General features: G+C 46.6%; 1 long non-coding RNA gene across 1 annotated transcript in view; it reads left to right on the plus strand.

Moving 5' to 3' along the window:
- The window catches only part of LOC106724216, a 9,501-nt gene extending 4,779 nt beyond the window's left edge, over positions 1-4,722 (plus strand). The window contains exon 3 of the long non-coding RNA XR_001359963.1: positions 4,473-4,722. This is a non-coding gene — a long non-coding RNA (uncharacterized LOC106724216). The remainder of the gene's footprint in view (positions 1-4,472) is intronic.
- The last annotated feature ends 6,978 nt before the right edge of the window (positions 4,723-11,700 follow it).

Below are 11,700 nucleotides of genomic sequence, written 5' to 3' on the forward strand. Positions count from 1 at the left end.
AACTGCCCTCCCTGCTGGCCTGGTCACCCCACTCAGCCTGCTGTTCAGTTGTTTGGTCGTCCCTCACTAACCCCCCTGCCGGCCTGGTCACCCCACGCAGCCTGTGTTTGATCATCTGTCTGGTTTTTTCGGTTGTGACAGCCCCTGGCTTTTTATATATTAGGATGTTACCCCAATATATTTAATTAAAAAAAAAAAACAGAAAGAAAGAAAACCTATTTGAAGAAATGACAGAAAATTTCCCTGGCTCAGGAAATAGACAAGCCCAGGAAGTACAGAGTTCTAAATTTGATGAATCCAATAAGGCCCACACTAAGTTTCTCAACAGAAACTTTGCAGACCAGAAGGGACTGGCAGGAAATATTCAAAGTGATGAAGAGCAAGAACCTACAACCAAGATTACTCTATCCAGCAAGGCTATTTTTAGACAAGATAAAGCTAAAGAACTTAATGAACAAATGAACATCAAAACAGTTTTACAAGAAATGTTAAAGGGACTTCTTTAAAAAGAAGAAAATATCAAAAATATGAATAATAAAATGGCAATAATTACATATCTCTCAATAATTACTTCAAATGTAAATTAATTAAATGCTCCAATTAAAAGACAGAGTGACTGAATGGATAAGAAAACAAGACCTTACATATGCTGTATACAAGAGACTCACTTCAGATTTAAAAACATACATAGACTGAAAGTAAAGATATTTCATGAAAATGGGGGGAAAAAGCTGGAGTAGCAATACTTATACCAGAAAAAATAGACTTTAAAATAAGAAACAAAGAAGGACCCAGTAATTCCATATCTGGGCATTTATCTGAAAAAAAAAACAAAACAAAATAGAATTCAAAAAAACATATGCATCCATATGTTCATTGCAGCATGATTTACAATAGCCAGTATATGGAAGCAACCTAGGTGTCCATCAATAGATGAATGGATAATGAAGATGTAATAGCTATTTATAATAAACTATTACTCAGCCATAAAAAAAGAATGAAATCTTGCCAACTGCAATGACAAAGATGGAACTAGAGCAGTGATGGTGAACCTATGACACGCGTGTCAGAGGTGACACGCAAACTCATTTTTTTGGTTGATTTTTCTTTGTTAAATGGCATTTAAATATATAAAATAAATATCAAAATATAAATCTTTGTTTTACTATGGTTGCAAATATCAAAAAATTTCTATATGTGTCACGGCACCAGAGTTAAGTTAGGGTTTTTCAAAATGCTGACACGCTGAGCTCAAAAGGTTCGCCATCACTGAACTAGAGAGTACTGTGCTGCGTAAAATAAGTCAGACAGAGAAAGTCAAATGTTGTATGATTCCATTTGTGTGTGGAATCTAAAACAAAACAATGAAACAAACAAAACAGAAAAAAATCATATATACAAAAAACAGTTTCACAGTTGCCAGATGGGATGGGAGTTAGGTGACTGGATGAAAAGGTAAAGGAATAAAGGAGTATAAATTGGTAGTAAAAAGATTGTCATGGAGATGTAAAGTATATCATAGGGGATATAGTCAATAGTACTGTAATAACTATGTATGGTGTTGGATACTAGATTTATCAGAGTGGTCATTTAGAAAGTTATATAAATATCTAATCACTGTGCTATACACCTGAAACTAATATAATATTGTATGTAAATTATAATTGAAAAATAAAAAATTATTTTAAAAATACTTTCATATGTCATCTTTCATAGATACTGACAATTTATTGCACCAATTTATATTCCTACCAACAACATATAAAAGTTCCACTTGTTCCATATCTTTGTCAATACTTGGTATTTTCAACCTTTTCATTTTGTGGGTGTACAGTGGGTCTCATTGTAGTTTTAATTTGCATTTCCCTGATAACTAAGAATGTTGAGCACTTTTTCATATGCTTATTAGTCAATTGGATATTCTCTATGGTGAAATTTGCATTTTTCTTATATATTTATAGTAGTTTTAAATATATTCCGCTTATGACTCACTTGTTGATTATATGCATGATAGGAGATCTTCTCCCAGTCTGTGGATTGACAGTTCATTTACCTAACAATGTATTCAGATGAACAGAAGTTCCTAGTTCAAATGTCATATAATTTCTGGGGAACTCTTCCTTTAGAAGGTTTCTTGACCCTCCCAGTTGGCCTGGTAGCCTCATGCAACTCTATCTAATGTTAGAGAAGAGTATTTGTGCCCACTTTTTTTTTTATCAGGAGTACAGACCTTCCTCGGAAGTCATAGCCAACTTTTCTTACATTTTAATGACAAATCAGGCCACATCTTGACCCCTAGCAGCAAGGGAGTCTAGAAAAGTGGACATCTCTTTTGTTCCTGCCTCTGTATTTTGAGGATGAAAAGGGGAAGGGGCGCTGGAAGTAGCTGTTAGGTGGCCTAGCAGAAAGGAACTGAAAGAGGCTTCCTGCTGTTACCAGCAAGTGGAAGGCACATTGTGTGCCCCTCCTCCCCCATTGAAATGTGTTGATTATATGTAATGTTGAGCTGTTAAGTATAATTCTACTGAAATCACATCATGAAACTTGAGATTTTATTATGGGTTTTTGATAAAAGAGAAGTGGGTGTGAAAATATCTCCATATGGAATCCCCATATGTACATATGTTTTAATGTAAGTTTTCATGTACAGGCATTTTTAATATGAAAAAATACATGCTGAACCACTTAATGCTGGTCATCTTAGGAGGATCAGACTTGAGGAGGGCTGCTTTAAAATTTTCCTTTTATACGTCTAAACTCCATTTCCTTTGTATTTTTACTAGAGGCCCGGTGCACGGATTCATGCACCAGTGGGGTCCCTCGGGCTGGCCTGCGCCCTCTCACAATCTGGGACCCCTCGGGGGATGTTGGATAGTAGGTTTCGACCTGATCCCCGCAGGCCCAATCCAGACAGAAGGGAGCCCGATTCTGTGCATTGAGTGTCTGTTCCCTGGTGGTCAGTGTGTGTCATAGCGATCAGTTGACCGGTCATCCAGTTGCTTAGGCTTTTATATATATAGATAATTTGAAAAATATTGTAACAATCTCTTTATCTATTTGAGTCATGGAGTCAAATCCCATTTACCAGGGATGAAATCCCTTGGCTCATCATCATTAGTTTAACAATACCTGCATTTCTAAAATGACCTACTGTGGAAAAGGCTGGAAACCTATACAATTGGCTGGATTTGTGGAGTGGACAAACCACACGGGAGGTGCCTTTAGATTGCATAAATTGTCACCAAATACTTCCTACACAAAGTTAAATAAGTCACTTATGGGCTGAATTGTGTCCCCTCAAAATGCACATGTTAATGTCCTAACTCCTGGCACCTCAGACTGTGACTCTATTTGAAGGAAGGGTCTTTATAGAGGTTATTAGGCGGGCCCTAATCCAATCTGGCTGATGCCCTTAATAGAAGACGAGGTTAGGAGACAGGTGCACAGAGGGACGGCCATGTGAGGACACTGAGCGAAGACAGCCGCCTACAAGCCAAGAGAGGGGCCTCAGGAGAAATCAACCCTGCCCACACCTTGATCGAAGACTTCCACTCCAGGACTGTGAGACAATCAATTTCTATTGTTTAAGCCACTCAGTCTGTGGAACTTCGTTATAGCATTCTTAGCCAACTAATAGTCACCCAATACTCATATATGGCATATCTTCATTCTTTATGGAGGTATAATGGACAAAATAGCAATATATTATAAGTATACAATGTGATGCTTTGATATAGGCATACATTGTAAAAGGATTCCTATCATTAAATTATATAACACATTCATCCATCACCTCACGGTTACCCCTTTTTCATGTGTGTGAGAACCCTTCAGTTCTACTCTCTTAGCAAATTTCCTTTATACAATAGAGTATTATCAACTTTACGTTAGACCCTCAGACCTTATTCATCTTAGAGCTGAAAGTTTGTACCAGCCTCTCCCTGGGTCCCCACCCCAGGCCTGGCCACGCCCACTCTACCCTCTGTTTCTGGGAGCTCAGCTTCAGCGTGTCTTCATTCTGATGGGGTGTTACAAAGGAGAACTGCCTCATATTTACGTCCAGCCATGTGTTTAATGTTTCAGCTTTTAACTTTTAAAAGTTCGTCTATAATTCTTTTCTTTTTACCATTAGGATAACCACGTGAGGTAAATCTGATATTCTTACCTTACAAATGTGGAAGTGACTCAACCCAAGTTACATAAAGTGAGGGACAAACAAGACCACATTTGGTCATCTTAGGAGGCTCAGACTTGAGGAGGGGAAGCTTTAAAATCTTCCTTTTACACTTCTATGCTATACTTCTTTTATATTTTCATAATTTGAAGAATTATAAAAATGTCATTGGTCTCCTGAACCTGACCATGTCAACCCATCAAATGGCGTATCTAATGATAACGATCTCATTTGGTGCTCATTTCCAAATATGTCAAAGCCATTCAGCAATTACATGGTGTGTGCCCATCTTTCCTAGGGCTGAGGAGACAGTGATGGAGGGAGCACGGCATCTGTTGGTGGAGCACGCAGTCTGGATGTGTGGATGGACACCTGAACAAGCTCTGTTTTATTCAGCGTGAAAAGTACTGTAATAATAGCGAGCTGCGCATAGTAGAAACACCGCTGAGGGAGGACTGAGCCAGGGGGCGAGATTGAGCGGGGCCTGAAGGAAGTGAAGGAGCCTGTCAAGCAGAGACCAGGGCTGCGGCAGGAGCTTCTCACGCGGGTCCAGAGGGTGCGAGGTGGAGACAGCTCAATGGCTAGAGAATGATGGGGGGGGGTGGGGCGGGGAGGTTGGGGAGATTGAGGAGGGGGATGGTTTTAAAGAGCCTTCCATGCATGTGAGGGAGGTTGGCCTTTCCCCCATATATCCGAGGTTCCCAGATTTTGGCATTTCTTTTATCACCAAAAAAATTAATAGAAAGCTGACATAAGATTATTGAATTTTTTTTTTTAGATAGTAAAAAACCACACTACTATCTTCTGTATTTTAACATTAATTTCTACAAGCAAAAACACCAAAAATGTAGGAGAGTCATAATTTTCTGCTAAAAAAGTTGAATACATTTAGCTTTATGAAAAACAGCATATTCTCCATTTTTCACTAATTTCATCAAGACAGAGCTGGGAGCCCTCCTATACATCATACTTCTTAAACTGTAATGAGAATATGCGACTTGCCTAAGGATCTTATCAGAATACAGATTCCAATTCTGGGTAGGGCCTAGATTTTATGGTTCTAGAAATTTCTAGATCAGGTTCTTGCTGCTGGAGTCTAAACCAAAGTTTAGTTTACATAGTAAGAAATCAGAAGATTGATTTGCTAGCATTTGTATTTTAAAGAATTAACCAGGAAGCCATGTGCAAAATTGGTTGCAAATGAATTGCTACTGCAGTCAACCACACAACACAAATTCTGCAGATCTGCGTCCTGTGGGTTGTGGCAGATGACTTTAACTTCACTTTTTCTGGTCCTCTGACGCATGGCAGCAATTACTCAAATGGCAAGGGGACCTCAAAGGTTCACAAGAAAGTCATTCTTTAAATTTACTCTGTGTATCTCCTTCTGACTCAACACTCAGTCTTATTACAGAAACGGAATGTTTGTGGAATTCTTATAAGTTCTATGTTTCAAGAACAGAATATCTACCGCCCAAAATAAAATGACTTGAAAATAGTGTCAGTCAAACCAGCACTGGCAGATCTGTATCAGCTTTCCTCTGGGACTCGAGGGAAGGCCGAGTTCCCCTCTGGCAACAGCTTGTTCCAGGTGAGGCTCATGAGAAGTTACCCCCAAAGCAGATGCTCTTGAACAGTGGTTCTCAACCTTCTGGCCCTTTAAGCACAGTTCCTCATGTTGTGACTCAACCATAAAATTATTTTCGTTGCTACTTCATAACTGTAATGTTGCTACTGTTATGAATTGTAATGTAAATATCTGATATGCAGGATGGTCTTAGGCGACCCCTGTGAAAGGGTCGTTTGACCGCCAAAGGGGTCGCGACCCACAGGTTGAGAACCGCTGCTCTTGAAGCTTCTGTTACCATCACAGACAAGCTGTTCTTATTTTATAGAAAAACAAATATTATCACTCTCACAGGGATTGATTAGTAAACATTCATAAAGGGGATGAAAAGTTTAAAAACGTGCTGTTTAAAATAATTGCTATTTTTATTACATCGGAAGCCTAAGTCATAGGGAGCAACAGCAGATGAATCTTACAAATCTCGGGAAGGCTGCTGGAACCCAGGACAGAAAGCGGCAAAATGGATCAGCGAGGGTCAGGCGTAACTTGAAAGAAGCTCTGCATTCAGAGATGGAGCTCTTTCCGCGATGGACCGGGTGACCCACAGAACGCCTGCGGCGACTGCCCCCACAAAGCCTGTTTGCACACCAGCCCGGAGGACTCGCAGCGTTAAAGGGGCCTTACATCCTCTGGCCTTGTCTGTCGGGGCATCCAGTCCCCTGATTCCTGCCGGCCAAGGCCCCTCACGTAGTCCCTTCCTCGCTGGCTGCCTCCCGACCACTGGAGAACTCGTTGGCTCTTTTTGTAACAGGTCAGTCTTGGGCACCTTATGAGCAAATCCAGCTTCAATTCCAAAATGCAGTGTAGGTGTTACACACAGTTCAAAGCTGGAAAATATCAATGAGGCTATCGTACCTACTAAAATCTAGGCTGGTGAAAGAAGCAGGGGGAGAATAAATAGGGATGTGTGTATCTCTTTAAAATTCAGAAACATCTATGAGCATTGGACTGAGGTCCTAAAATACACCTTAGAACACACACACAAATACCAGCAATTAATTTATCAAGTATCTGAGCTCTCTCTGAGCCCCTCACATGAGCAGCCTTTAAGTGGGGCCATAAAGCCCAGTGCACTTACAAATTATCCTCTGTGATGCAGGGAGAATACTGAAATCTCCTTTTATATTTATTTGTCCAAAAATAAGATACATTAAGCTTTATGAATATTTAATGCTTTAATTTACTTTAGTACATGCATTCTCTCTCTCTCTCTCTCTCTCTCTCTCTCTCTCTCTCTCTCCCTTCCTTTCTGAGTCTCTCCTTGGATTGATGGATGGAAGGATAGATAAATGTACTCAATATTTTTTACAGCTAATATTGTGGGATAAAAAAACCAAAGTTGGAAATCTCTGGTCTAAAATATTAGGACATCCCTAGCCGGTTTGGCTCAGTGGGTAGAGCATCGGCCTGTGGACCAAAGGGTCCTGGGTGCAATTCTGATTAAGGGCACGTAACTCTGTTGTAGATGTGTGCAGGAGGCAAACAATCGGTGTGTTTCTCTCACATCGATATTTCTCTCTGCCTTTCACTCTCTTTAAAAAAATCAATGGAAAAATATCCTCGGGTGAGGATTGAAAAAAAAATCTTCATTAAAAATAAATCTATACTAATAAAAGCCTAGGTGGTCCTCGCACGCTCGCGCATGACATCATCACAAGATGGCCACCACAGGATGGCCACCACAGGATGGCCACCACAGGATGGCCACGTGCACAGCAGAGGTGGGGCCCAGCGGCTGCTCTGTGCTGTGAGGTCTGGGGGTCCCGCAGCTCCATGCGGCACAGAGGAGGCCAGTCCTGGTGTCTCCGCCACCTTGCACGGAGGAGGCAGGTCCTGGCGGAGGAGGCGGGTCGTCGCAGGGGAGGGCAATTGTAGGTGATCAGGCCGGCAGGGGAGCGGTTAGGGGGCAATCAGGCTGGCAGGCAGAAGGAGTTTGGGGCAATCAGGCATGCAGGCAGGTGAGCAGTTAGGAGCTAGTGGTCCTGGATTGTGAGAGGGATGTCTGACTGCCGGTTTAGGCCCGATCCCACAGTCGGACATCCCCGGAGGGGTCCCAGATTGGAGAGGGTGCAGGCCGGGCTGAGGGACCACCCTTCCCTTGCTCCCTTCCCTTGCCCCCCCATGGCCGGAAGCCTCCTCACGGGACCTGGGCTCCAGGGAGCAGGGCCGCACAGCGGCACCACGTGGCGGCTTCGCTGTTGGAACCGGGACCTGCCAGCTCTGGTTCACAGGGGGCGCAGCAGGGAGACTGCACTACAGCCCTGCTGTGCGCACTCGCACTGTGTGGTGGTTCCCAGGGAACCTGCCAGCAGCCCCTCAGAGTTGCCGCCCGCAGTTTGGAATTCAGAGGGGAGAGGAGCTAAGCCTGCAAAATGAGTATCGACAACATGCCGAGGCCTTGAGTTCCATGCAAGGGAGCCGCCGCGGATACTTGTTAGCCAGAGGGTCCGCTGGCTGCGGGCTTTGGGGAGCTGTCAGCGCGGGGCATGGCGGTAGGGGGAGAGCTGGGCGTGCGCCGCTCAGCAGCCCAAACCAGCGGTTCTCAACCTGTGGGTCGCGACCCCTGAAAATACATCCTGCATATCAGATATTTACATTATGATTCATAATAGTAGCAAAATTACAGTTATGAAGTAGCAACGAAAATAATGTTATGGTTGGGGGTCACCACAACATGAGGAACTGTATTAAAGGGCCGTGGCATTAGGAAGGCTGAGAACTGCTGGAACCAATGGGACAAAGCGCTGACTGTGGCTTTTCCTTTCTGAGTTCAGCCTTTTCAAGCGCTGCTGGTTCGGCTGCAGGACAGAGTGCACTGTGGGGGGTGGAGGGGGGAGCACGGCTTCTGAAGCTGCTGCCGGCTCTCCCACCCGCCAGGCCTGGGAGTGCGGGCAGATGTGATGGTTCATTTTATGTATGAACCTGCCTGGCCGCAGGGCGCCCTGATTAAACACGGCTCGGGGTGTCTGTGAGGGTGTTTCCAAGGAGGTAACCCTGGAATCAGCAGACTGCATCTCACCGCAGCCCCTCCTGCCCTGCCTGGGGTCACACCCTTGCAGCCCAGTTCTCAGGCCTCAGGCTCGCACTGCCTGGCGGACGGCTGGGCTCTCCTGGGTCTGCAGCTGGCAGACGGACAAGCAATTCCCCAGGAGGAATCTGGCCTCCCTCGCTCTAGGGCAGTGGTTCTCAACCTTCCTAATGCCGCGACCCTTTAATACAGTTCCTCATGTTGTGGTGACCCCCAATTTCATTGTTACAAATTGAACATAATTAAAGCATAGTGATTAATCACAAAAACAATATGTAATTATATATGTGTTTTCCGATGGTCTTAGGCGACCCCTGTGAAAGGTTCGTTCGACCCCCAAAGGGGTCGCGACCCACAGGTTGAGAACCTCTGCTCTAGGGAGACGGATGGATGGATAGGTACACAGGTGTAGGCATACCCAAAGCGATGTGGGTATCCTCCTATCCTGCAGGTTCCATTTCTCTGAAGAACCCCAACACCGCAGGGCCCCCTCACGTTTCCACCAGGAACTGTGCGAAGGGCCACTGCTGGGACCCAGGAAGGGCTCCGAGGGCACAGGTGGCGTTCGTGGCGCCATGAGAAGCCAGAGGCCGGCGCATCCATGCCGTGTGCTCACTGCAGTCCTGCCTGGGGCGGCGGCCGAGGAAAGCCCGGTGCTGCCCACCAGTGCCTGCTGGAGCTTTGAGGGCGCAAGGCACACGGAGCTCTTGCCACAGCACACTCACACTCACGAAGGACCCGCCGGTAGAATCCTTATTTTGCTTTCATCATGGGTACATATCTCCACATTTTTAAGGCAGAGTTCAATCTCTGGTACTCTACTCATGCATTTAGGCGTCAGAGAACTTGGCAAAATGTTAGGCTGTGATAAAAAAAAGTAAGTCCTAGTGACGGCTCCAGTTTCCGTCTGCTCAGCCACTGCTCAGCCACGGGTATTGCTCTCACCAGTTGTTATATCGCACTTCTCTGCATCGCAGAACCTTCTGACCTGAGGTTAATTTACTTTCAAACTCAGTGACCACAAACCGTGATGCTTCCTTCCTTCCGGCTTCACTGCAGGCTCTGGGGGTCCCTCCTCCCGGGAAAATGAGTTGTCTGGGTGTTTTGCAAGAGTTGGGCCTAATTTGCATATTTGAAGGGAATGAAGTAGAGAGTGCAGACAATTATTTTGATTTTAGAAAAAGACATTACAGTATCAAAAAAACTCAGATTTCTGTCCCTTGAATTATCTAAATAATTATCCCAGTTCTGTTTGACCGTGATGTCATATGATCTTAGATGCCATTTGGCATGCAACTCCAAATCGAAGGGGCAAGAAATCATTCACTGTGACATTTCTCATACCTGGTGGAAGAGCAGGAAGGGGCTCATGGCAATCCACCTTCTCCTACCCCCTGCTGAGGGCCAGAAGTGCTGGTGTGCGTGGGCCAAGGAGAGCCTTCCCACTAGACTTTCGGCCTCCATTTGTCATGTCACATGGTCAGCGGCTTTCACGTTTTCGGAGGGAAAAGATGCAATCTGGTGGCTGCCTGCCTCGGTGGTCCTAGTCCTGAATGTGGGAGCCCCGCTGCTGACCGGTGAGCACAGAGGCAGCACAGGTGCCCCCGAAGGCAGGCAGGAGGGGGGCCTGCTCCCCTCTGTCCAGCAATCTGTCTCGACTGGGGCCCAACACACGCTGTCTGTGTCTAAGCGCCGGTGGGCAGGCTGGTGTGCGGCCGCAGCCCTGAGTTCCAGGCATCCTGACAAAGGAGGGCTCATGACTGCCCCTGACGTCCCCTCCCCGACTGCACCCCCAGGGCCCGTCCCACAGGCCAGCGCCCTCCAGCCCCACGCTGCCCTCCAGCCCCACGCTGCCCTCCAGCCCCATGCTGCCCCTTCTCCCTCCAGAAGCCCCTCGTTTCTCCTGGGCTGGTCTCGGGCTCTCCCTACCCCCACACCACCTCCTCTTCTCTCCTCTGGGGATCTGGGTGCGTGTGGGGCCAGGACCAGTGGACAGAGTGGTGAGTCCAGGCCTCAAGGGCGAGTGAAAGTTGGTGGCTCCACGTGCACTTGGGGACCTTTCCGACCTTGTGACAAGTTGGTCTGTCACTCTCAGCCCCTGCCAGGCCACAGGGCAGCTCAGGGGGCAGGGAGCTCAGCGATCCCGCCCTTCTTCAGGGAAGGGGGGCTCACACTGCCCTCCAAGCTGCCCAGGGACCTGGGAGCACCGCACGGCTCCCCCTGCTCCCACCAGGCTGCCACGTCTGCTGTGTCCTTCCACAGTGTCCTTCCCGCCTGGCCTTCCCAAATCTCTCTCTTTCCTGCCCCGGCTCCCTGACTGCAGACGTGAGGGTGCCTGGAGCCAGCCCTTCCACTCCTCCAGCTGCGGCCACAGGTCCATTCCTACAGCTGCTCCTATGGCTCCACGTTAAGGCTGGATTCAAGGTCCTTTGCAAGTGGTTCTCCATTTCCTCTTGAAGTTCTTTCTGACCAATCCGCTAAATAAATTCATTCTCCGGATGCAGAGGGCCTTTCCCGCGTCCCCTAGGGCTGGCCCTGCTCTCAGCCCTGCAGCCCAGGCCACTCCCACCGCATCCTCAGCGCCCCCCACTGGGCAAGCAGTCTGAGCCCCTTCCACACACCACCACCCCCCCATGCGCCCTGCCTCCCGGCAATGTCTGCGGCTGCACCGCTTCAGTGTTCTGGTCTTTTTCTCACAAGCAAATTCAAAAGTCTTCAAAAGGAGACACTGTTTCTTTTCACTGTTTCCACAGCAGGCAGCACAAGGCTGGGCACACACAGGCAGTCCCTATACGTGTCGTGGTGGGCAGGCCTCCGAACCCCCAGGTCCATCAGGGGCCCCTGGGCCTCAGTGGCCTGCTGGCCAGGTCC

The sequence above is a fragment of the Myotis brandtii genome, unplaced genomic scaffold (genome assembly GCF_000412655.1).
Source record: "Myotis brandtii unplaced genomic scaffold, ASM41265v1 scaffold760, whole genome shotgun sequence".
Lineage (NCBI taxonomy): Eukaryota > Metazoa > Chordata > Mammalia > Chiroptera > Vespertilionidae > Myotis > Myotis brandtii.